At 43.4% G+C, this 25,297-nt stretch overlaps 1 pseudogene; it reads left to right on the forward strand.

Annotated features, from left to right (window-relative positions):
* The first annotated feature begins 420 nt into the window (after positions 1-420).
* Positions 421-15,864, forward strand: LOC132589671 (synaptotagmin-13-like; annotated as a pseudogene).
* The last annotated feature ends 9,433 nt before the right edge of the window (positions 15,865-25,297 follow it).

Raw genomic sequence — 25,297 nt, forward strand, 5'->3', positions numbered from 1 at the left:
GGCTGCGTCAATCTGGAAACGTATACTTCTGTAAAAGTCTATGGGGTGCTAACATGGAATTCTCAATATTTTCATAAAGCATGTAATGACTCTCCAGCTGAATCACATATAGAGCAACAAATGTGCCGCTGTTAACATTCTGAGGCATGGGCTCATCTTTCCTGGAGGCATATCACATTTTTTTCACCATGCAACCCATAGTCTTGTTACTGAGGATATGAGATTTTAATCCCACCCTATCACAGAAGCCACTTTCACCAACTACTGTGAACATCCTGCATTTATGTGTGTACCTTTGTTTGGAAGAAACAGCCAACATGCATTCACATTACAAATGACGCTGGGGACCAGTGTCTGAATAAATCTGGATAAATGTGTAATTTCAATCACACATTCAGCTGTACATGTATTGAATGTAGCATGAGAATTCCTCAATGCATTTATAAAGAAAAACCAAGTTTACACAGATTATATGAGCATTCGCTGGGATTTGTGAACAGGGCTAGTGAGTACTGTGTGATTTGAGCCTATGTGCATATCTCAGGTGAACAGCACTACCTTTCACCTGCTTTCTCAATAGGAATGAAAGGGGCAGCCAGCAAGCACGGAAACTGTGTAGGTGCATGAAAGTACAGTGAAGGCTCTGGATCTGGGCATACAGCTGCATACGTATGCCTGGGAAGCTGCATTATGTCCATTATACTATATGCTATTTTATGGTATAACATGTTAGTGCAAAACCTTGGGGGAATTCCATCATTTCATTATAATCCCATAAATTTGTACTGAGAAGCTGCCTAACAGGCCCTCCAATTCATCAAGAATAATTTCTAGGGGGCGAATTTAACTCCTACTCCAAGATGTAGCACCGAAAATGTTAATTTTAATTGCAAATGATGGTTTTAATTGTGTTGGTTTTATTTATGAATTATGTATTGAACTGTATTGATGTTTTATATTGTAAATTGTAATTTTATATGTTTTAAGCCGCTCTGAGCCTGCTTCAGCGGGGAGGGCGGGATATAAATAAAATGTATTAGTATTATTATTACTCTGCTGTTTATAGACAGCCCCTGTTCTGATGATATACATTCAGTGATTTTTGTTCTTGCAGAAAGAAAATATGTCAATGAAGCTTGCAGTGGGATAACTCAAGAGAATGGCTTTGTAGGGAAAAGATTACAGTCATCTTTCCTTGATATTGACCAAAACCCCTATTACAATATCAAGGTAAGTATATTATTCCCAGAGTATAGATAAACAGACACAGTTTGAGTGCTTGACCTATGGTTGCCAACCTCCAGATGGCATAACCAACTCAAGGCCAGATTAAACCCTGTGGAGGCCCCTAGGCAGTCAGGGCCCCCCTCACAAATTATCTCAGAGTTGGAGCAGCCACTCCACCGCCTGTGGCCACTGCTGCAGCCTGCAGGCACCTTCTCAAAAGCCCCTTTGACAAAGCTGTGGGGGAGAGGCAAAGAGAGGCAAATTTGCCAATGACATCAGCATCAGCCACACCAGGCAAGTCGGGCAAAGAGTGGCTCAATTGCTGGCTGCGCATGTAGGCTGGGAGGGCTGCAAGCAGGGGGGAAACCTAGGGGGAAAGCCAGCCCAGGTTCCCTAAAAGGCATGGGGGCCAATAGGCCAGTGCCTGCTTGACCTAATTGTTAATCTGGCCCTGAACAGACTACAAAGCACTGTGCAAAACCAATTCTAACTATATTGTTAGATATTAGAACAGAACATAGAATATCACTTAATTGATGCATGCATGCGTGTATGTATGTAATGCAATGTTGCTTATCAGTACAATTTTCAGTTGCACCATACAGTAAAATGTTGAATCATCAGAAATCAACCTCACGTCAGTAACTACTAACAACAATTATACAATAAATGTTCACAAATACAACTGAGGTCCTAAGGCTTCACAATTCTATAAGTAAACACAATGTACCAAATAAAGCACATTGTACAAATAGTGCAAAATTATAAAAGTAAAACAAAAATTAACTACCTACCATATTGTATTGCAGTACTGCAACATGATCAATTATGGTTTCAAAACTAAAAAAATAAAAGGTGTTTTTTTTTTTGTCAAAGTAAGAAAAAAACTCGGCCAGGGGTGGTAGAATGCCCATGTTTGTCATGTTATACATACTATTAGTGATGTTTAGAGGATATAGCCAGAAGAAACATTTTTAGGGTGGCATCTGCCTACAAGATTAACATTTGGCCAAATTCTCCTAAAGTATGTGGTATCAGCAGGGCTTTTTTGCATAAAAAGCCCAGCAGGAATTCATTTGCATGTTAGGTCACACCTCCTGACGTCAAGCCAGTTGAAACTGCATACCTGCTCAAAAAAAAAAGTCCTGGGTATCAGTAATTGCTTTAAACATAATTCATTACAGGTGTCAGTTACAGGGTATCTCAAGAAGTACTTGTTAAACAGTTAAACAGAACCTGGCTAAACTGAAACTGATGTGTAGTCACCTAGCCATCTTGTGGGTATTATGACTCATGGTATTTTAGCACCTATTTTATCTATTTTAACTAATTTATTATGTAATTGATTATATTTAAATTGTTGTTTGTATTGTATTGTTTTATTGAATCATGGAATTCCATATCTGTGAGCCGCCCTGAGCCTGCCTTTGGCGGGGGAGGGCGGGATATAAAAATAATAATAATAATAATAATAATAATAATAATAATAATAATAATAATAATAATAATAATTATTATTATTATTATTATTATTATTATTATTATTATTATTATTATTATTATTATTATTATTATTATTATTATTAAAAATCAAGTACTGTCAAACCAGTCTGCCTCATGTCAGTTTCAAAATCTGTCAAAATATATCTATTCAAAGATAAAATCTAATGGCTGATTAAGACCCTCAGGAGTGATTGTATGAAATTTAAAGATGAAAAATGTTTCTTTCTGTAGTAATATCTGGAAAATGTTATCTATATTACAGCTGAGTGATCAATCTTTAAACAACAACAGAAATTTAAAATCATCTGGAGAGTGGCCAACTGCATTAAAATGATTGACAAGAGCTGCCTCCTGTACGTCATTTTAAATTCTCAAAATATGTTCAAGGATTCTTACTTTTATAGGTCTCTAGTGCTCATTCCTTTATATACCAAATGGTATTTGCATATAATACAATATACCGTATTTGAAGACAGTTAGTGAAGCCAGAAAGTTTCCAGGATCCTAAACCTTTAGGTGGCTGGGGCTCTCCCATTATTACAGTTGATTGTCAAATGACCAAGATAAGTTCCCCTGGACAAAATGGCTGCACTGGAGGCTGGACTGTATGGCATTATACCTTGCTGAGGTCCTTCCACTCCCCAACCCCTGGCCTCCCCAGGCTCCACCCACAAAATCCCCAGGTATTTGCTCACCCAGAGCTAGAAACCTTAGGTTGACCCCCCAGGGCTTTTTTTTTTTTAGCAGGAATGCAGCTCTGGCTGACTTGGCATCAGGGGATGTGGCGTAATACGCAAATGAGTTCCTGTTGGAATTTTTCTACAAAAAAAAAGCCCTGTTGACCACATATGGAAATTCACCTATCATGTTGTATATGGATGTAGAACTTCTTAGGCAGGACTGAACTCAAGGGAAAGTGGTTATGCCATTTGGCAGCCACAACCAGCGCAGTTTGGCCAGCTCTTGCGGCTTCAGAAACACATCCCCTCCCAATGCCTGGATTTTATTTCTGTTCTTTTGAAATAAGTTTTCACTTGAAAAAAACAAAGTGGTGAATTTGAAAATTAATAAGTATCACCATCAAATGCATTATGAAGATGAGGGGAAAACTTGGGAGGAAAAAATGCAGTGAATCCTGTTTAAAGATGCCTCTAAACATCTGTACCCTGGCCTGGATGCCTAAACATGGCTATAGATCCGTTCAGTTTTGTAAAAATTAAGGTTGTACAGTCATTTATTACACACATCTTGCTCTTCTTCTGAGAAGCTCAAAGGAACATCTAGGAATTGTGAAAACTTGCTTAGCTTCATAATATTATACTTAGAACAGTTGTCTGCCAGCTATTTATTGTCTTCCATTTTAATCCTGTTCAACCAGATCCAATTTGATTTTTGTGGACGAGTCTCCTTGGCCCAGTGCCTGTTTATAGATGAATGAATGTAGCACATGAACCCATAAAGCTTACTTATACTGAATCAAACTCTTATAGCACAATCGGGGGGGGACGGGAACGGAAAGTCTTTTGGGAGCAGACGAGCCGCTACCTGGGCGCAGGAAGGGTTTGCACCAATGTACGACCGGCGTCACCACAGTGGAGGGGAGTTATGTGGGTGGGGGAGACCACTCGAGCGCCATTCCGCCCGAGGGCAGCGGCGCCTGAGGGCTGTGCCCGAGCGTGGGTGGAAGTGAGACGGAGTGCAGCGTTCAGGTGGAGGAGGGGGTGGAGTTGGGGACGCGGCCAGGCTTAGGTGCCTTCCTGAGCAGTTTGGCCCATGACACGCCCCCCCCCCCCGAGAGGCGCAACATTACACCTGCAAAAATAGTGGCGTGTCCCATTGGCACTCATTGAAACCAAAAACAAAGGTCACCTCTGCTGCTGCAGAAGCTCACAAACCCCTTAGGGAGTGGCGTGATTGCCTCACCAATCCCCTCACACCTCGGCCTGGTGAGCCCCATCCCTGGCGCCCAATCGCAGCCCCCCCTCCTAGAAATACTTCTGCTCTGCCTCGCACAACTCAGTTGTTAGGGACAGGTTCGCATGGTGGGAGGTTCTGCCAGCGAGATCCCGGCCCTACAGACTTAGAGTGAGGGACAGGCAGGCACATTGGTGACGGGTCTTGCACTGCACAGTTGCTTTGACAGTATCTTTAACTTGCAAGGGGAGAGAGAGATCTTTCCCCTGGGGCTAACTGCTCTTGTTTCCAGGTCCCCACAGGTTCTAGGCTCCCGGAGGCTCTGCATGCGAGGATTGTCACCCATGGCTGGGTAAGTTTTACTGTCCCCCCCGTCCTCCCCTCACTCTCAACCGCTCAGTGTGCGAGCATCTCTGACGCTTGAACCCAGCAGTGGGCTCCAGCAGGGAGTATTTGCTGAGCCCACTCCCCTGTGCTGCTGCCTGCTCCCTTCCCTTAGTCTGTCCTCTGCCTCATTCCCAACCCCTGGAAGGGCACGAGATGTGTGTGTGTGTGTGGCAGCTGCCCCAATGTGGGGAGGTGGGTCAGAGACCGTCCCTTTAAGAGAGTGCCCGGCTGAAATACAGCCTGCTCTTCCAGCTGCCGCCCCTGCAAGTGCTCTTGATCTCTGTCTCTGTTTTGCAGGTGGGACTCCAACACAGAGGCTTCCACGTGTGTTGCTCCACTGCCCCCTCCACTCCCTCAGCTGCTTCTGCCTGCTGCTCGGAATGGAGCAACACCCCCCTGTCAGTGACATCTCCGAGGGAATGCCTGGGAGGGTGGGCAGACTTGGTTCTTGGGGAGGGATGGGCGATGAGCTGCTACACTGCTCCCTGCGTGGCTGGACAGGGGAGGGGAGGTGCTGCTCCTCAGCCTGCCCAAGCTGACGGCCTACCCAACCGCACAGGGCTGTTGTGCGCTGGGCACTTAGGGGGGCCCCGCTGAAGTGGATGCATGCCCAGCGGCTCACACTCTGAGTTCTGTGGCCCCCAGGGGAGGTATTCCTTGCACATAGCAGGGAGCGACAGCAGGGCAACACTGAAGGGTGTCTTTCGGACTTGGTCTGGACGCTCCCAGATACACATTCCAGCTGCTATCTAGGACAGCGAACTCCTGCACTTGGTACTTCCTGCTTGTCCGCGTATGCCTCTGCCCACCTGCCTGCCACTGGCAGAGTCTCTGACAGCAGGAGGGAGTGGGAGTATTGATGGCCTCTCAGGCGCGGGCTTTCCACCCCATCGCCTGGTCATGTGCAATGGGCTGGCCAATCCTGTGGTCCCATGCGAGCCTGCGCCTCCCCCTCCGCAGTGGGCCAATGGTGTGCGCCTGGGCAGAATCACCATGGCGACGAGTTCTCTCTCGCTCATTGGGCTACTCTTCCCCCTCCAAACATGGTGTAACGTCTCCCCTTTGGAAGCCAACAAGCGGTGCCGTAGATCCTCCCATGCCCAAGTGGCTGGCCGCCACGTATGTCTGGATTGGGCTGCCTGTCCATTTAGGTCAGAACAGTCTATTCAGGCTGGAAGCAGCTCTCCAGGGTCTCAGGTGGAAGTCTTTCATATCACCTGCCATCTGTTATTTTCCACTGGAGATGTTGGGTATTGAACCTAGGACCTTCTCATGCCAAGCAGATGATCTGCCACTAAGCCTTTTAGCCCAACGTCAGAGTTCTTCCCGGTTTGAATATTGTACTAAATGTTGCCAAATACTTCTGGCCAGATTACTCCATCTTTCCTATAAGATAATTTCCAAAGTGTAAAATATCCTCCATAGTGATGTCATGTAGGGCAGACATTTGCATCAGGTTTCAATACTAAGAGAATTACTCCTGGTGACTGGCTGTCTTTCCTTCTCTCATTTGGCTAGTTGTCGTGGCACTGTCCTAGAGGCCTGGGTTCTCCATACATGTGACTACACTGATCATGTACTGGTATTAACCTTGCATCAGTAGCATGATAACTGTGAAAACATAATGAAGAATGGCACACTGTTAGATTATATTCCTGGAATTCTAAAGAAAAAACAACCAGTAGTCTTAAACTTGATCACTGCTACACATTTCATCTTTGTATGGCATTGAAAATCAAAAGTGGCTTCAGAAATTTACTAGTAGATTGCTAAAATAAAGGAGATTTACTTAATGATAAAACTTACAATAAAGAAAACAATAAAAAAACCCAGCATGTAATGGACTAATTTTTTTAAAAAGCTGAAATTCTGAAACTACAATGTACATGTTTATCATATTCCTTAATTTATTCCACTTGGGGATGGGCAAGTAGAATAACGTTTTTTGGGAGGGGAGTCCATTTAAGAGCAGCTCTTTCTTCTTTCCTCCAGAGCCAAAAAATTCAAAAGGAGCATAAGAAACTTGCAATTGTCCTTTCACCACCCCCAGCTAGCAGCAATAACATGGGCACTGATGTAGATGTTCCTGACAGAATCCAGGGCAAGCTGAGGTTCTCGCTTCTCTACAACAAAAACCGCCTGGAGCTGCTCTTGATGATCACAGGGGTGTTGGGCCTTCCCAGCCAAGGCTGCATGAACATTTTCATTCAGGCCAGGCTGCTGAGCTGTGCATCCTCCCAGTCATCTGGCCTCTAGCACATTGTCCATGAATGGCAAACCCAGGTGGTCAAGAATTGTGCCAGCCCTACTTTTGGTGACCAGTTTGCTTGTACCCTGCAGGAAGCTGAGTTGGCAAAGAGCAGCATCAAGTTAAAGGTGGGAGTGTTATCTGTCTGTTTTTTAGAACCAATGTGAAGGTTTCCAAGTTAGTACTCCAGGCTCAGTTTAGCCATTATGAGCAAATCGTAGTTTGTTGATGATGGGTATGAACCTGGTGAACTGGCAGGCTGGCATGCTGCCTCCCACTTTTTGTGCAGTGTGCCAAGATGGAAAGAGTCAATCTGGCTCCAAGGATTTCTCAATGTGCTAACAAATTTTGTTTTGTTTCTGATCCTTGGGATTATTAATCATGGTTTAATCCTGATCAAAATACCACTTACTGGGAAGTAAACAAATTTCAGGTAGTTAATCAGACAAAATGATTAATTGAAGATAGTTTGAAGGTTTCTAGCTTCAGTCAAGGCATGGGAGGAAGGTTTTGCCTGTCAAAAATAAACTGCGATTTATGATGTCTGTACTGAATCCTGGTGGGTAAAGTATTTTTTATAATACTACAGACTGAGCAATAGCAAGGGTGTGTTTACATGGAAGTTTCCAATCCTTCTGGTTCAGAACGAGACTCCCTAAAAAAGGATGGGGTTGATAAGGGAAAATCTGATGCTGATGCCTTTTGGAGGGTGGCAGCAGAGGTTGTTTGTGCATCTTGGCCTTATATTTGTCCCCACATGCAGTGAAAATAGACAGGGCCATTGAGAGCCAACACACTGGTGATATCTGGGCTCAGAGGGATTCAAAGCCTTTATGCCCTCAAAAATATACCACCTGAGGATCCTCCTCCTTCACAATTTCTTTTAGGCTACGTAAGATGTTATAATGGTACATATGAAATTCACACAGGGAGGACAGGGATGTAGAAGGAAGGTGCTTTTTTCAATTTTTAAACAAGTTTTCCCCAGCCAACCTAAGAAAATAAGCCCTGGAGGGAAAATAGTATGGTTACATTTAGGAGGAGTTAAGCATGCATCGCACCAAATTTTCCCATGGCAGTGCATGGCCCTGCATGCCTGGTAAACATAAAGTTGGGCCCATTTCTGGTTCAGTTCTGAACCTTACCTCCCATGAACTGTCCCTGAACTTCCCAAATCTCCATCGGAGGTTTGGATGGTTTGGGGATAGTTCCTGTCCACTTGGCTTCCCCAGTCATCGAGCGGTTGTAGGGCATCTGAGGAAGCCAAGGGGAGGCAGTTTAAACTGCCTTCCCTGGAAGCCCCAGCTGAAGCTGCAAGGAGAGGTCTCCCCAAAGGATCGCTTGCTTTGCGGACTCTGCTGCACTGCCAAGTTTCAAATGGGCATCCCAGTCCCCAGCAGAGCCTAAAGAACAGCTGTTCCTGTAGGGAGAGGGCTGGGATTCAACCAGGAAATGCAGCAGAGCTTGTAGAACAGCCAGTCCTTCAGGGAGAGGTCCCCCCACAGGATCGGCTGCTTTGCCACCTCTGCTGTGCTGCCTGGTTTCAATCGGGTATTCCAGCAGAGCCTGTGCTGGGGAGAGGTCTCCCTGATCTTGATTCACTTCCCCAGCTAGCCTGAAATGAACCACCCTTCCTCCTGCTTCACGCCAATCCCTAGTTGGGACCACACATTTTGTGAGATAAGAATGTCTACTTTGGCCCTTCTAAGGCAGACCATTCTCAATACTAGTGTTACAAAATAAAATATGAGGTAGTACCCCAAGAACCCTCCCCTAGTTTTCTGCATGAAAAGCATCTGAAGTAAGTGGAATTATGCCAGCAACCACTACATGAAACACAAGAAGTTATGGGCACAATAGAAAGGAAAGGTGGATAGAGTCTATAGGACCAGGAAGAGATGTTTAGGTGGTTTAATATGTCATACCCCTTTTTGATTAACTGTGCTCTAAATACACTTTCTCTCCATCAGCTGTTACCTCTTAGGGCCAAAGTATATGATATAGAAAACCCATGTTTGGATTTCTCAGTGTTTTTTGTTTGTTTGTTTTAATGAAATACAGTGACAAGAAATTATCTGTTTGATCGGGTGAAGAGTGGGGTGTTCTTAGTCCCTTTTCCTCATACCATTTTCCTGATCAGAACAATCTCTTGAGGGCTTTTTTTAATGGAGCAGTTAATGTGGTGTAATTTGGATCAAGAAAATAGTTGAGAAGGAACAGAACATTCTTTCATTTGAGCTTCATTAAAAAAGAAAACATTAGAAGATGCAGTCATGGCTCTCCCACATACAGTGTGGTTGGGTCCATAGATATGTGACACACAATGTTTCTTGGCATTTTATGTGTGGTTCTCAGTAGGGCCTTGGTATCAGCCTCCAGTCTCTTTGAGGAAGGTAGACTATAATTGAACTAAATGGAATTTTTTTAAAAAAATTGGCAAACCTTCCTAAAGAGACACAGGTCTTGGTAAGTGTGAGATAAGAAAAATGGAAATGGAAGAACTCTCTTAAACTGCAAAAGAGTATATAGACATATATGTAATGAAGGCCGCATTTGATATGGTTCCACTTATGCAAGAGTGGTTAAATGCACTAGACGGCATCAGGAGATTATCTGTCAGTAACCTGCTACCATGCAATAGTTTCTGATCTTGCTGTGGCTGGAGCAACAGTTCCATCCTGTGGTGATTTCCAGTAAGTACATGTTCCTTTTAGATAGATCCCGGTGGGCAGCTGTATTGGTCTGAAGCAATAGAACAAAGTAGGAGTCCAGCAGCACCTTTAAGACCAACAAAATTTTATTCAGAATGTAAGCTTTCGTATGCATGTATACTTCTTCAGACAAAGTTTCTAGAGTTGGTTTCTAGAGATAAAATCTATATTACCCTGTCCGGTTCTCCTGCTTGTACTGGAAGAAATATGCATGCATACGAAAGCTTACATTTTGAATAAAAATTTGTTGGTCTTAAAGGTGATACTGGACTCCTTCTTTGTTCTACATGATCCTTTGATTGTGATGGATTTGAGGACAAAATTAGACATGATGTAGGCTTCCCACATGTTTATTCATTTGTCTGTGGTGGTGGTGGGGTTCTATTTTTATAGAACACAAAGTGCAGGGGTGAGGTAGGGTTGCCAAGGCCAATTTAAGAAATATCTGAGGACTTTGGAGGTGGAGCCATGGACATGATATGTGATTGGATAGTGAGCTTGGGGGGATCCAAAGCAAACATCATGAGGTTCCATGGTTTGGAAACATGTTTTTCCACTGTTTTGGCACCACAGATTTTTGGAGGCATGATTTTTCTGGTGCTGCCTATAGTCTAAGACAGGATCTACAGCATGATGGTTGTTTGATTTCATTTCACCATAAAATCATATGAATTCATGAGGATCTGTGCTTTGGAACCCTGTTTTTGCACTGGTGAGGCGCCACAAATCCGTGGAGGCATGATTTTTGTGGTCCTGCCTATAGTCTAAGCTAACGTGGCACAGAGTGGTAAAGCAGCAGTACTGCAGTACTGTGGGCTGAACTCTCTGCTCACGACCTGAGTTCGAATCCGGTGGAAGCTGGATTCAGGTAGCCGGCCCAAGGTTGACTCAGCCTTCCATCCTTCCGAGGTCGGTAAAGTGAGTACCCAGCTTGCTGGGGGGAAAGTGTAAAAGACTGGGGAAGGCAATGGCAAACCACCCCGTAAAAAGTCTGCCTTGAAAACGTTGTGAAAGCAACATCACCCCAGAGTCGGAAACGACTGGTGCTTGCACAGGGGACCAGTCCTGCTGAGGCTTCCCCTCCTCATACAAACACCCGATGGGTGTGTGTGTCAGACTGCCCACGGGTCCCTTCATTTTTTGAGTGGGGGTGCCATTTTTTGGTTTTGCCCCCCCCCTCAAAAATATGTAGATCCAGCCCTGTTTGTTCTACTGCTTCAGACCAACATGGCTACTGACCTGAATCTCAGAGGGTTTTTGTTAAGGGATTACTTGAGGGAGTGCATGCAAAGCACTAACAACATTGAGGATAACCTTAATATATAAATTTATTATTGTTATTCCACAGGTTAAACACTTTGACAGATATTCCCGGCACACACCTCTTAGAGAGGTGAGGGTAGCCTTAAAGCCATTAAAGACTTTCCAAAGTATGGAATTCTGTGAAGAATTGCATAGTGCAACAAAGGTAATCACAGCAGCTTTCCTGTGTCCAAAAGCTACATTAATGAGTGCCTTTTATTCCAGATTAATAACAAATTGGAAATTTTGCAATCCTGGTTGATGTGCTATGTTGTCTTGCCAGGATCACATGCCAGGATCACATGAGGATCGGTGTTCTCTCTGCCAAGTGAGTCAATGATGCTGTCATGTGTAGTAAGCCACATGCACCCAGTGACCCTATTTGGTTTCATCATTCAAATGAAACACAAGATACAGCTACTAGGAAGTGATACTCAATCTTGTGTATGAACCAGCCAGGAAATTTCTCAGGAAAATTAGAAGCAATACCCAGCACTTTAAATACTGCCTTCTACCACCTCCAGTAGCAAAAGTGTGTGCTAAGAGAAACTAGTTTATGAGGAGTGATATTCAACACTCTCTTTAATCGCATCATGATACTATGTTAATAACTGGGAAGGATTGATAGTTATAGGGAAAAAAATTAATTCAGCTATGCCTAAATGTTTTAGGCCTGTGGATAATTACCTTTCCTTCACTGCACCTGCCCACATACTCAAGTTTCCATGATGGACACCCAAAACTATTATCAGGATTGCACTGCCAGTCTCCTAGTCATTTTACTGTGGGTATATATATGATCACTTGCAGCATTCGCAGGGAACTAACAGGGAAATATACTGTATGCCTAGTACATAGGAGGCCTTTCACAGTTTGCAATCTACAGCACAGCCAATCCTGCTACACTTTTCATGGGTTCTCACATCACCATTAGGAAAGTGGAAGGTATAAAAAATTAATGCTGAATGACGGGATGGGAATACTGGAGTACAGCTTTGGGTAACTGTTTACTTTGAAACGAGAATGAACTTGGTCATAATTTTAAAAAGGACATTGGTTGTAGAATATCCCATTTTGTTGATTGTACAGAGTCACTATGCGTAATCTGCCTCGAGTCCCTGTGAGAAAGGTGGACTATGAACAACATAAATACATTTTAAAAAATAAATGGAAGGAAATATTTATGGATGGACTGTAAATTAAATATAAGCAGCCAGTGTAATGCAGTGACAAAAAAGGCTAATTACATCTTAGGGTGTATTAACAGAGGTTTAACATCCAAATTGCAAGTTGTCATAGTACACCACCTTGGTCAGGCCACACCTGGAGTATTGTGTGCAGTTCTGGAGGCCTCTCTTCAAGAAGGATGCGACAGAATGGAGCAGGTGCAGAGAAGGGCCATGAAGATTATCAGGATCCTGGAGACCAAGCCCTATGAGGAAAGGCTGAGGGACTTGGGAATGCTCAGTCTGGAGAATAGGAGGTTGAGGGGGGACATGATTGCTCTCTTTAAGCATTTGAAGGGCTGTCTGAGGAGGACAGAGAGCTGTTCCTGTTGGCAGCCGAGGAGAGGACTCACAATAATGGGTTTAAATTTAGGGTGGAAAGCTACCAGCTGGATATTATGCAACGGTCACTTCCAGGTTGGGTTACTGTAACTCGCTCTGCTCAGGCTTACCCTTGAGACTGATCCAGAAGCTACAAGTGGTGCAGAATGCAGCAGCTTGGCTGTTGATAACAGTGCCTGTGTGGGCAAGCATCTGGTCAGAGCTGCATTAACTGCACTGGCTACCAGTACCGGATCCATTTCAAAGTCTTAATTTTGACTTTTAAAGCCTTACGTGGCCTGGGACCGACCTATCTATGGGACCGCCTCTCCCCATATGTGCCCCAAAGATCATTATGATCCATCTCACAACATCTACTGGCCATCCCTGGCCCGAAGGATGTCTGACTTGCCTTGACCAGGGTCAGGGCCTTTTTGGCCTTGGCCCTGGCCTGGTGGAATCAGCTCCCTACAGAGATCCGGGTCCTCACTACCTTTTCGTAGGGCCTGTAAAATTGAGTTATTCTGCCAGGCCTTTGGTTGAGGCAGTAGGCGTCCTATCTCATCGGCTGGCCTCTTTGCTGTGATACCATCTTTTATTTTCAATTACTGTTTTAGACCTTCAAAGTGTTGTAAAATGTGCCCAGCTGAGCTTCTATTTACTGTTTACAGCTCATTGTACTGTTTTATATTGCTCTGATTTTAAATGTATGTTTTAAATGTATGTTGTTATTTTTTTTTATGTTATCTGCCCTCCAATGGCAAACCACCCCACAAAAAGTCTGCCGTGAAAACGTTGTGAGAGCAACGTCACCCTGGAGTCGGAAATGACTGGTGCTTGCACAGGGGACCTTTTCTTTCCTATTTGCCCTCAGCCCGTTCCTGGGAAAGGGCAGAATATAAACTGACTAAAATAAATAAATAAGTAAATAAGTTTTAAAAAATTATAGTAAGAGTTGTTCAATAGTAGAATCAGCTACCTAGGGAGGGGGTGAGCTCCTCCTCACTGGCAGTTGTTAAGCAGCAACTCAACTCAACAAACATTTGTCAGGGATGCTTTAGAGACTGATCCTGCATTTAGCAGGGGGTTGGTTGTATGGCGCCTTCCAACTGTCTGATTCTATGATCCACACCTTTTGTTCAAATTCTTGTAAAATTATCCATTAACTCCAGGCTTAGTCTTTTTGATATGCCATAATATTTTTATTGATACTTCATTCTTGCCCATTCCTGCCCACTTTCTCCACGGATAGGGAAACATGCTTAGTATCAGTTTTCATTACAAATCTTGCAATTTGCAAACTTCCTGAAAGATGCTTGTCCATTTCCAATCTTCCTCTGCAACATACAGCTACTAAGGGCATATCTTCAGTTCACAGAAGATCCCCTGGCCTAATCCTAAACTAGTGGTTGTGGGATCATACCTCATCTGGAGTGCCAATTCTGTCATATGTTATAGGAAGTCCAAGTACCTTGGGTGAACATAACACTCATCCAGTGCAGGTATTTAGGAATTTCATGGCAGTGACACAGAGAATCATTCCTCAATGTGGGAAATATCACCTGAAGGCAGAAAGTCTGAAAGCCACTGATTTGAGGAACAAGCAACTCAAGAAGGGAAAGAGAAAGCAACTAATGAGGAACAAGCAGGGTATATACTGCAATGGCATTGCTTCATCTCCACAGGTTTTTACTTTTCATCATCTATCCTTTCATAGGACATTGTCAGAGGGGTGCTTGTGTCCCTGAAGTGTCTTCCTCTCTCTCAGAGGATAGAAATCGGGCTGCTAAAGGTTAAAACTGCCTCCATGTACAATAGTCCAGAGAAACGTAAATATCCTTTTCACTGGCTAATATGGGTATTCTGTCTTACTTGCTATTCCCACCTGCAATCATCTTTATACATTTAACTGGTTTATAGTGGAGAAGATGTGGTGGATATTGTAGAGTGTGTATCATTTCAGTGGACCTCTGCATCATCAGAACAGGATTAAAGTCAGTTTGAAGTTTATGATTCCCAATTTCCTATTGCAACTTATTGGTTCAATGCTGCCAGTGGGGAGAAAGAGCTTCCATTTTCCCGCCCATCCTCCTTTCACCAGTGGAAAGCGTGGTGGTGGTGGTTTTTGCAGCACTGAGTGAATAAGCATTATTTAAGCTGAGTTCCTCAATATGTGTTGGGTTTATCCTGTAGTATGGCCCTCAGTGACAGGACAGTATAAGGGAGAAAAGTTAGGAGAATCAAGACCTGTAAATGCTTCAGAGGCTTATGGACAAACACTAAAATGTTAAGTCTGGTGATGAATCAGTCCTTTAACATGTGTCATGTGTATCATGTAGTTATACCCTGACATATATCAGTCTCCTGGGCATAGTGTGTTTTGTGATACTGCCATTAATAGTTAAATTCTTCCTTCCCAGACTTCATTGAAAATTAATTAATCATATACAGAATGTTTATTATTAAATCTCTGCAAAATGCCAAGTAACTGTTGCAGTCTTGGGGCAAGAACTCCAGGTGTTTCAGAGACACACATGCTGTTATTTCTCCAGATGTTCTCTCAGCTCCAGATATATATGCAAGGATTGATGTCTTCTGGAACCTCCATAAGCAGAAGCACCAGAAATCCAAATCTAAGATTCTCATATCAGTTACAGTTTTCAATGAGACTTTCCTCTTCCACCTTCCTGAGCCTGTAGTGTGGGACTGTGCTGTACCCATCTCCAAAATGCTTCCCAGTGGCAGGCTGCTCTGGGGAAAAGAGGACCTGGTGAAACAAATGATCATTGGGACTGCATGATGCATTCTGTCCAGCAGCCCATAGCTAAGTGGCATCCTCTGCTCACTTAAAGGGAGGATTTTGCAATGTTGGGAACTGGCTCTTAGGTTGTCCTGCCTACTAGCAGAAGTTGCTTCAACTTTCAGGGCAGAAGTTCTCAAGCAGAGATAAATAACAATCACGAAAGCATCTGTCATCAAAGATGTATGACCTGTTTCAACCAATGTTTCTGCTCCCTTTCATCATTCTCACAGGTGTTATCACTGAGGAAGAGGAATTGCCCTGCTACGGGATCATTGCATTATGGTGTCATCTAGATATTATGACTGAAATGATGACATAGCACATTAGGTGTGCATAGAGACAGGGAGGGGAACGCTGTAATGAAGAAAACACTATTTAAATAGTGAAAACATTGAGCTTTAAAACAACAACTGAAGCCTGAGATGGAAAGGAAATGAATATCTAAGATTGCACTGGGATTCACTATTGATTTGAACCCAAATCACAATTGAATATTCTTGCTTTATTTTCTGCTATGTAACCTGCAGGTTTGAAAATGGCCATTGGTAGAGTACAGGCTTTGCCAGGTTTGAGTCATGGCATCTTCATTTAGAAGGGTCTCAAATTTCAGGGCTGGGAAAGACCTCTGCCGGAACCCTTGCAAAGCTTCTGCCAGCTGGCACAAAAAATTCTGAACTAGATGGAGAGTAAAATGCAGCTTCATGGTTAGATGTTGTTATTTCAAACATGAGAAGCAAGGACCTAGGACTTGCCCAGTCACATGTAGCATGTAGGCTTCAACTCTCTGAGTGGCAGTGTCCTGGCTCAAGACAACTGTCCCTCCCCCCTCCTAATTTCAGAGAATATAAGCAGCAGCCAACATCATTCTGATTCATGCACAGCCATTTTACTATCCTTGGAAATGCTGGGATAGTAATGACCTACTTCACAGGATAGTTTGAAAGTGAATCTGAAACTAAATGGAAGGACCACTGGTAAACAAAATGCTATCTGCTTTACAGGAATGTAGAATTTTTCTAAGCAGTGTTGGCTTGAGTGAAGCCAATTTTTTGCTGGCATCTTTGAGAGGTAAGCTGTAAATACGCACTGGCTTCCATAAATGTGATGCCATAACCCAGCTTTTAAAAAAGTTTTAATGGACCACTCAAAGTTCTCTATATTAGGAGTTAGCATCATTATGAAAATGTTTATGGTGAAACGCTGTGAAACTATGAAAAAGAAGTAGCCTACATGCTACATGTGACTGGGAGAGGCTTCTTTATTCCAGGCTCACAAGTAAAACATGCCCTCAAATGGTGATAGAAGCTGTATCATCCTGGCTGGCTAAGACAAATGGGCTTTACTGGGGAACATAACTAGAGATGTGAAAGAAAACTTCTGTGAACCCTCTACCAGGTCTGAAAGAGTGCTTAAGATATAATTTTCAGGAGTCAAATAACTTTCTTGATAGATTTTTCCAATTTTCTGGTCCCCCTTAAGCTGTACCTTTAATAGCAGTTTGGTACTGAAACGTTAGCAGGTGCTAATATTTATGGATGTGCCGTGAAAAAGCTTTTCCTGCTAATTTCTATTGTGGAAAGGGGCTGTGGCCCGGATGTATGGTACTTCATATAATGAAGCTGCAGTTAAAGACACATGAGTGGGTGTGGCCATATTTTTCTTTTAATTTGGCAACCCATATTTTTCTTTTAATTTGGGGAGGGACGGTGGCTCAGTGGTAGAGCATCTGCTTGGGAAGCAGAGGGTCCCAGGTTCAATCCCTGGCATCTCCAAAAAAGGGTCCAGGCAAATAGGTGTGAAAAACCTCAGCTTGAGACCCTGGAGAGCCGCTGCCAGTCTGAGAAGACAATACTGACTTTGATGGACCAAGGGTCTGATTCAGTAGAAGGCAGCTTCATATGTCCATATGTTCAACCCTGCCTGCCTAGAAATTAGGCCTACCTAGAGGAGTGCTGCTGTTACCACTTATAGAAGATTCAAGACTGTACAGTAGCTCCACTTTAGCTTTTCCCCTCCATGATTAGCCTCATTCATTCATTCAGTTGTTAGAGAATCCAGGTGACTTCACTGTCAAATCATTGCATTTCAGGTGTTTCTCCAGTTCTCTTCCCCCTTCTTTTGCAGTGCCAGAGTTTCGCATGTAGACTAAGAAGGAACTATTGACTTCCCTGTCCTGGAGAAGAGATGCTTGCTGGAGTTGGGAAAGACTTGCATAGTTTGCCAGATCCTATTACTTGTCCACCCGGGGTAACCTCTTAGAAAGGTTAAGGTTGCCTTAAGAAAGTCAGGGTTCCCTTTCCCAGCCAAATGGCTACCTGTCAAATTTTACCCAAACTGGTTGTTTACACCTCTAGATGCTTTTATTTTAATATATTTTTAATTACACTCTTTTGCTAAAGTGCAAATAAAAAATTAAGAACATTTTAATATGTCCAAACTTTTTTTTTTGCTTTGGTTTGCTATAGCTGGCACAATAATGCAGCATCTTATTTTGCCTTTGTCACAGGGACAGGCATTGTGGGATTATGCCATGTGGAACCACAGCAATGCTCACTTCCAGCTGACTTGCAGAAGAGCAATGTGTCAGCAGTGCTAAAGGAATCTAGCATAGAGGAGGAATCCATAGTGTTCCTCAGTTGTCAAGGATCTTTTGCTGAGGAACTCAATTTAAAAATAAACATGTAGTACTTAAACGTAGACCTCTGTGACCTAGTGTGGGATACAGAAGCACAGAATATGTAAATAAGAGGGAAACAAGGTGAACTGCAAGGCATATGAACTCCTTGTTCTACTTTGCTGCAACCAGAGAGAGAGAGAGAGAGAGAGAGAGAGAGAGAGAGAGAATTAGCTTTTAATGGCTGCTAAATAAAGGAGAAGCTGTGTGACATCTAATAGAAACGTATTGCAAGCTTCAAGACTCCTGAACTTATTGCTTTTATCTTAGTTTTTGCCATCTGAAAGGCAGAAACAAATGAAAGATAAAAATAGAAAATACAGATTTTGTAGTAAACAAAAGAAACTGTGCTTCTTGAACAGAAAATAGTATAGCCATAGTAGGATAGCAGCATATTTGGATATCATGTAAAAATCTATAACAGTGAAAATATCAAACATTTAGTTTTATCTTTTTATTTTATTTATTTAATAATTTTTATACTGTATCCTCTCCTGTGCAGTTTGCAATAGGTGGTACATTATCATCATGTGTATTATAGCATACTAATGGCAGACAACAGCTGTTTGATCTGTTGTCATTGCTCCTCCTGAATGGATTTGAATTGCATGATCAGATTGCAGTATCTGTATCTTGTCCCACAATCATCAGTCCCCTGTGCTCACCCACAACTTTCCTGACACTACAGAAAGTCTGGTATTTACAGAGCCTACCAGTTTCCCAGTGCCTCTGGGGATGTCTGATCTCTCTCTTGTGGGGGGAGAAGTCAGATCACTCACTTCCTGTTTCATTGTCATTTTTTCAAGTTACCAATGTGCACATAAGTGGATATGTGCTGCAAGCTTCTTAGGCACCACTTGTGCGTTTCATCGCCTCCCCCCCGCCACTCCATTCACCCCTCCCATCATGCATGTCCCCAGCTGAACTGGAGAGAGCCCCCTCCTCTTTCTGGAGTCACCATATCTCCCATCCCTTCCCCAAACTAAGGTGACAGTGGTGGAGGGGAGTAGCAGCCCTGAAGAGCCACCACTGACTTTCCCCAGATGTGTGTGAGGCTTGGAAAATAGGAAGCACCACTGGGGAAGTCTCTCTGGGGAAGAGTTCCAAAGTTTTGGGGCCACAACTGAGAAGGCCCTTTCTTGAGTTGCTTCTAAGAGAAGAATGTTTCAAATGTTGGGGTAATATATGTTTTCTCCCTTGCTGATTGTGCACAGCTATGCTGCTATGCCAATAAAGGTGGTGGTGGTTGTTGTTGGGTGGTCAAAAGCAGTTTGGATCTGGCCTTCAGGAGAAGGTGAGCTGCTCAGTGGCCTGCTATGACCATTTTGCTCAGCACTTAGCAGATAAAATCTCTCACATCTATTCTGACTTGGACTCTACATTAACAGTGACAAGGTCAGATGGTGCCAGGGTGCCATCCTGTCTATTTGTTTGGGATACTTTTGGTTTATTCAGTCTAAGCATGTGGACAGGATCCTTGGAATCTTGAGGAATATCACCTGCTTATATGATCCTTGCCCTTCATATTACTTAAATTAGCAAGGCTAACTGTATCCAAGAGCTAGTTAATATTTCCTTGAGGGAGAAGTGGTCACCCCAGCCTTAAAACAGGTTGTGGTGTGTCTACTTCTAAAGAAGCTGTCTTGGACCCAGAAGATCTCAATAAGTGTTGACCAGTCTCAAACGTTCAATTCTTGAGCAAGGTGATTGAGTGGATAGTGGCTGCACAATTTCAAACTTTTCTGGATGAGGCAAATTATTTATATCCTTTCCATTTTGGGTTTAGGCCTGGTTATGGGACTGAAACAGCCCGACAGTTCGGGTGTGCTGGAAGATGAGCAGAGAGAATGTACTCTGTTGATTCTCCTGGACCTCTCAGTGACTTGTGATACCATCAAATGTGGCATCCTTCTGGATTGCCTTTCTGTCCTGCAGTGATTGCAGTCCTTCCTGGAGGGTAATTTTCAGAATGTGGTGCTAAGGCCCCTTGACCTCTGGACTCTGGGGTCCTGCAGGTTCCATTGTGTTCCCTATGCTTAGGGCAGGGGTTCTTCTGTCCTGGAGGTTCCCAACCCACCAGCCCACATTGGGCTGCCGGGGGGAACCTCTCCTGACGTCACAGCACAATGACGTCAACAGGAAGTGACTTCTTCACGACGGTGACACTCCGCACTGGCTGCTCTAGGTGTTTCCAGGAAAACTCTATGGTTGGGTCCAGTAGGTACCATAGAGTTTTCCTTCCCAAATTGCTAGAGCGTCCAGGAAAACCAGAATTTTCCTGAAAACACCTAGAGCAGCTGGCGCATGGCATTGTCGGCGCGATGACATCACTTCTGGGTGACGTCATTGCATCGTGCGCACATTGTGCACGTTAAAAAAGTCCCCTGTTGGAGGCTGCAGGGGACTTGGCAACCCTACCTATGCTGTTAAACATCTACATTTAACCACTGGGTGAGGCAATCTGGAGATCTGGACTCGACTGACATTGTTATGTGGATGACATTCGGCTCTATCTTGCACTTCCAGCTGATCTGCCCACTGTATCCTCATTACATCCAGATTAGATTACTGCAATGTGATTTATGTGGGGCTGCCCTTAGTAAATGTTTAGAAATTTAAATTGGTACAAAATACTGCAGCCAGGATGTTGACCAAAGTGGGTCATAGGTATCATATCATTCCATTCTTTGCCCTTCTGCACTGGCTTCCAATTTGTTTCTGGGCACAATTAAAGGTGCTGTTTTTGGCCTTCAAAGCCCTATATGCTTTCGGACAAACATAATAAAGTACTGCTTAATCCCTTATGAACCTGTCCTGCGGTCACAGTCATTTTTGGAGGCCCTGAGAGGCTTTCTGAGATTAGGGAGGTGGCATCCCAGCAGAGGGCGTTCTCAGTTGTGGCACCAAAGCTCTGAAAGTCTGTCCCTAGGGAGATTCATCTGTCTTCCATTGTTGCCACATTCTGCCTGTGGTTGAAGACCTTTTTTGTTTTGTTTGGCATTCTGCCAATCATGCCTTCTTTTTAATCAATGTTTTTATGTCTTTGTATGTATTTTAGCTCTGTTTTTAATTATTTTAATGATGTATGTGTGTTTGGGGGGCATTAAAATAGGTTTTATGTATGATTTATTTATTAGGAACACTGGTGGCACTTGTAAGGGCAGAAAGTCAAGCTATAAGCTAACAAAAATAAAATAGTTTCTTTTTGTAATCAATATCTTCCTAATAAAACTAAATAGTAAGCAAAGAGCATTCTGTGTAAAGAAAACACAGAATAACACCTTCTTATGTTAGGTCCAGCTTTTTTCTAATGTTGGAAAAATAAGCAGCCACATAATTCTGGATATCAAAATCTAGTTATCCTCTTCACCCCAGGTTGGACAGTCTTCCTTCTTCCATTCCACTCCTGAGCAACTTGTGGGAAGTCTTACTCTCTGCTTTTAGAATCTCTGAGAACTGATCCCAAACATAGAAATTTTTCTTTCTTTATCCCTCCTGACTTAGAAGATTACATCTCCCCCTCCACCCCCCCCACCCCCCAGTTTCAAGGATACCATAGCTTATGCAATGTGGGCCTATACTCCTACACATTTAGGGTGTTGTAAACTGCTTGGAATGCAGCTGCATGGGAGATATTCTGCACGGCAAGTCCAAATATTTTTCCACATAGTTTGACTGTATCACAAACCAATGAGGACATTTCTTACACATTAAATATTTTCAGTAACTCTGTTCTAATTGTCCCCTCACTCACTAGCCTTGCATCGTTTCTGAGAATGTGCGGAACTGGGTGTGTAGCATCTTCCCCCAGTAGGCTGCCTTACATCACTGTTTTGCTTGTTTACGCAAAGGATGATGGTGAGAACTTGGTGTGACTTCTAAATTATAGCTAAACAAGCTAGAATGTAAAACCCAAACACACTGGTATCCATTCACATTGCTGCCAAGTCTTGTTTTGCTTGGGGACTGATTTCAACTTGTGTTGATCAACTGTGAACTTTAATGTCATTAGTTTGACTACACTGTTCTTAGAGCCACCAAGTAGCTGTCTTGCATAGGGATACTGTGATTAAAAAGATGGTAAGAACTTTTACTTAGTTCCTTCTTTGAGGCTTGGCAAAAAATTACTGAATGCCGTATTTATATGCTGTGTTGAACTGGCCAGCATTATCACACTGGAGATAATCCCTTCAACTTCTGCAGGAATTTGAACAATATGGTCTATCAGCACCTGATAAGATGCCCTTTGTGATACAGGCATGAAGCCTGTGCTGATTTATTACCCCTTGACATGTGCTGCGCTAGAGGTGGGACACTGCAGAGTGGATGTTACACAGAATGTCCTGGACTGCTATGTTCTCTGCTAGTAGCCAACATGAGCCCAGTCCTTCTCCACACATCGCAGAGAATGAAACTGCTGTGGATGGGTGCAACTAGGGCTGCCAGCTTTCTGGTGGGGCCTGGAGATCTCTCAGGATTACAAGCAATTTCCAGATGAAAAAGATTAGCTTCCCAGAGAAAATGGCTGCTTTGGAGGTGGACTCTATGGAACCAAATCACTAGAGTTACATTCCAGTCTAGCAGCTCATTAAAGATTTTTTTTTGGGGGGGGGGTTCACAAGCAAGGGATCAGGGAGGGCCTTCTACTGGGCCCAGAGCACCCACCTGGCCCCTGTCTTCCTTCTCAGCAAGCACCTTTTTTCTGTGACCAAAGAGGTGTGCAGACCCAGGCAGTATAACAATAAGTTTATTGTAAGTGCTAAAGAACAAATAAGTGGGTTGTAACTTTTAGTGCAACAGTCAACATGAAAAAACAGCAAAGGTGGTACAAAGCAAAATAAAAAGCCTGGTGTGACTAATTATACATTCTCTTCCTCTCATTCCAACTGACTCACCACACTTCGGATGAGGAAACTCTCATGACTGCAGCCTTCTCTCCAGCTCAGGCTTTCCAGAGAGAGAACCTCCTCTCTAGCTTGGCCTTTTACTTCCTTCGGTCAAGGTCCCACCTTTTTGGTCTCCACTGGGCAAGTTTCCCCTCTAAAACTGCTGCCTACCCAGTCAGCAAGACAGAAGGGATCCTGGGAAATGTAGGCCCTGTGCTTTAATACAGTACTTTAATTAGGGTTGCCAATCCCCAGGTGGGAGCAGGGGATCTCCCGGTTTGGAGACCCTCCCCCCACTTCAGGGTTGTCAGAAAGCGGGGGGGGGGGGAGTGAAATGTCTGCTGGGAACTCTATTATTCCCTGTGGAGATTTATTCCCATAGAAAATCATGGAGAATTGATTTGCAGGTATCTGGGGCTCTGGGGGGGCTGTTTTTTTGGGGTAGAGGCACCAAATTTTCAGTATAGCATCTAGTGCCTCTCCCCAAAATACCCCCCAAGTTTCAAAAAGATTGGACCAGGGCAGGGGGTCCAATTCTATGAGCCTCAAAATAAGGTGCCCCTATGCTTCATTATTTCCTATGGAAGGAAGGAATTGAAAAGATGTGCCGTCCCTTTAAATGTGATGGCCAGAACTCCCTTTGAAGTTCAATTGTGCTTGTCACAGCCTTGATCTTGGCTCCACCCCTAATGTCTCCTGGCTCCACCCCCAAAGTCCCCAGATATTTCTTGAATTGGACTTGGCAACCCTAACTTTAATACAGGCTTCCCTGGAGCCTGTAGGCTGCACTAGGCCTAGGATCATGACAGGGGGTTATGAGATTTTGAGATACAATTTTCCTTTCATCAGATACCTTCAAAAGGAGCTTTGAAGCTTGAAAGCACATAACCCCCTCCCCCCCCAGTCTTGTTGGTCTCTAAGATGCTCTCTCTCGGCTTGGCTTCGCGAACGAAGATTTAAGAAGGGTGCAGTAGTCCACGTCTGCTGCAGGCTCGCTGGTGGCTGACAAGACCAATGCGGGACAGGCAGGTCCGGCCACAGTGGCTGCAGGGAAAAGTCTGATTTAGGGTTGGTGCTGTAGCAGTGCGATTCTTCCTCAATCCCCTTTTGACCTCAAGACCAGCTATGCGTGCGTTCTCAAAGGAAGAGACAGCCTGGTGGATGGTGTGCCTCCATGCTTTGCGATCTGAGGCTAGGTCAGACCTCTGGTGATACTAGACTGCAATTTAGCTTTTCTACTGCACACTAACATGGCTACCTTCTGAAAAATCCCTGCGGATTTGTTTATTTATTTTAAAATTTGTTCTTATTTTTATTCCACTGTCTCTACAAGCAGACTCAGGGTAGATCATAACAACAAAAGTTTCTTCCCTACCTAAACCATACCACCTCCAATGCACAGTTGGGTAGCAGGGGAGCCCCTAAGGGTTCTGTGATTAAACCAGCTTCCAATATAATCAACAAATTTTCATTGAAATTTATAAAAGAAACATAAACAACCACTTAAAGCAGTGAATTGTACATAAGGTGAAATCATACAGTATGCTCAGTCCTTTATAAGGACAAAATAAGGTGAAGTATTATAATATGCACAGTCTTTCTTGGGACCAATAGGCCTCCAAATGGTTTCAGCCAAGAACTGGCAAAGTAAAGTCTTCACAAGTCAACCTCATTTTTAACCCTAGTTTTTCTTTTCATGAAAAAACCCCAAAACATTCTTCATCAGCCATGTGATATAGAATTAATTTTGTTTTTCTCTTGATTTAATCTCAAGTGTGTTCTAATATTTTCCAGAATTAAGATATGGTCTCACATGCACACATGCCAGCAGTAAAAATGGCCCTGGTGACTTTAAATTGCCCATACAAGTGTGCATCTGAAAACCTGTCCTCTCTGGAAACATTAGCAACAAACGATGGTTCCAGACATACATCCTCCCTGCTGCAAGAACACAAGGGGGGGTGATAACAGATTTTACTATGTGCCTGTTAGTTTTGTACATGCTAGACAAGTCCATGACTAGTCTCTATTGTTTGTATTTATGTATTTTGTCTCCTGTCAAGGCTATTAGTGTTACATTTAACACAGTTTTCTA

This window comes from Heteronotia binoei, chromosome 21, assembly GCF_032191835.1.
Source record: "Heteronotia binoei isolate CCM8104 ecotype False Entrance Well chromosome 21, APGP_CSIRO_Hbin_v1, whole genome shotgun sequence".
Lineage (NCBI taxonomy): Eukaryota > Metazoa > Chordata > Lepidosauria > Squamata > Gekkonidae > Heteronotia > Heteronotia binoei.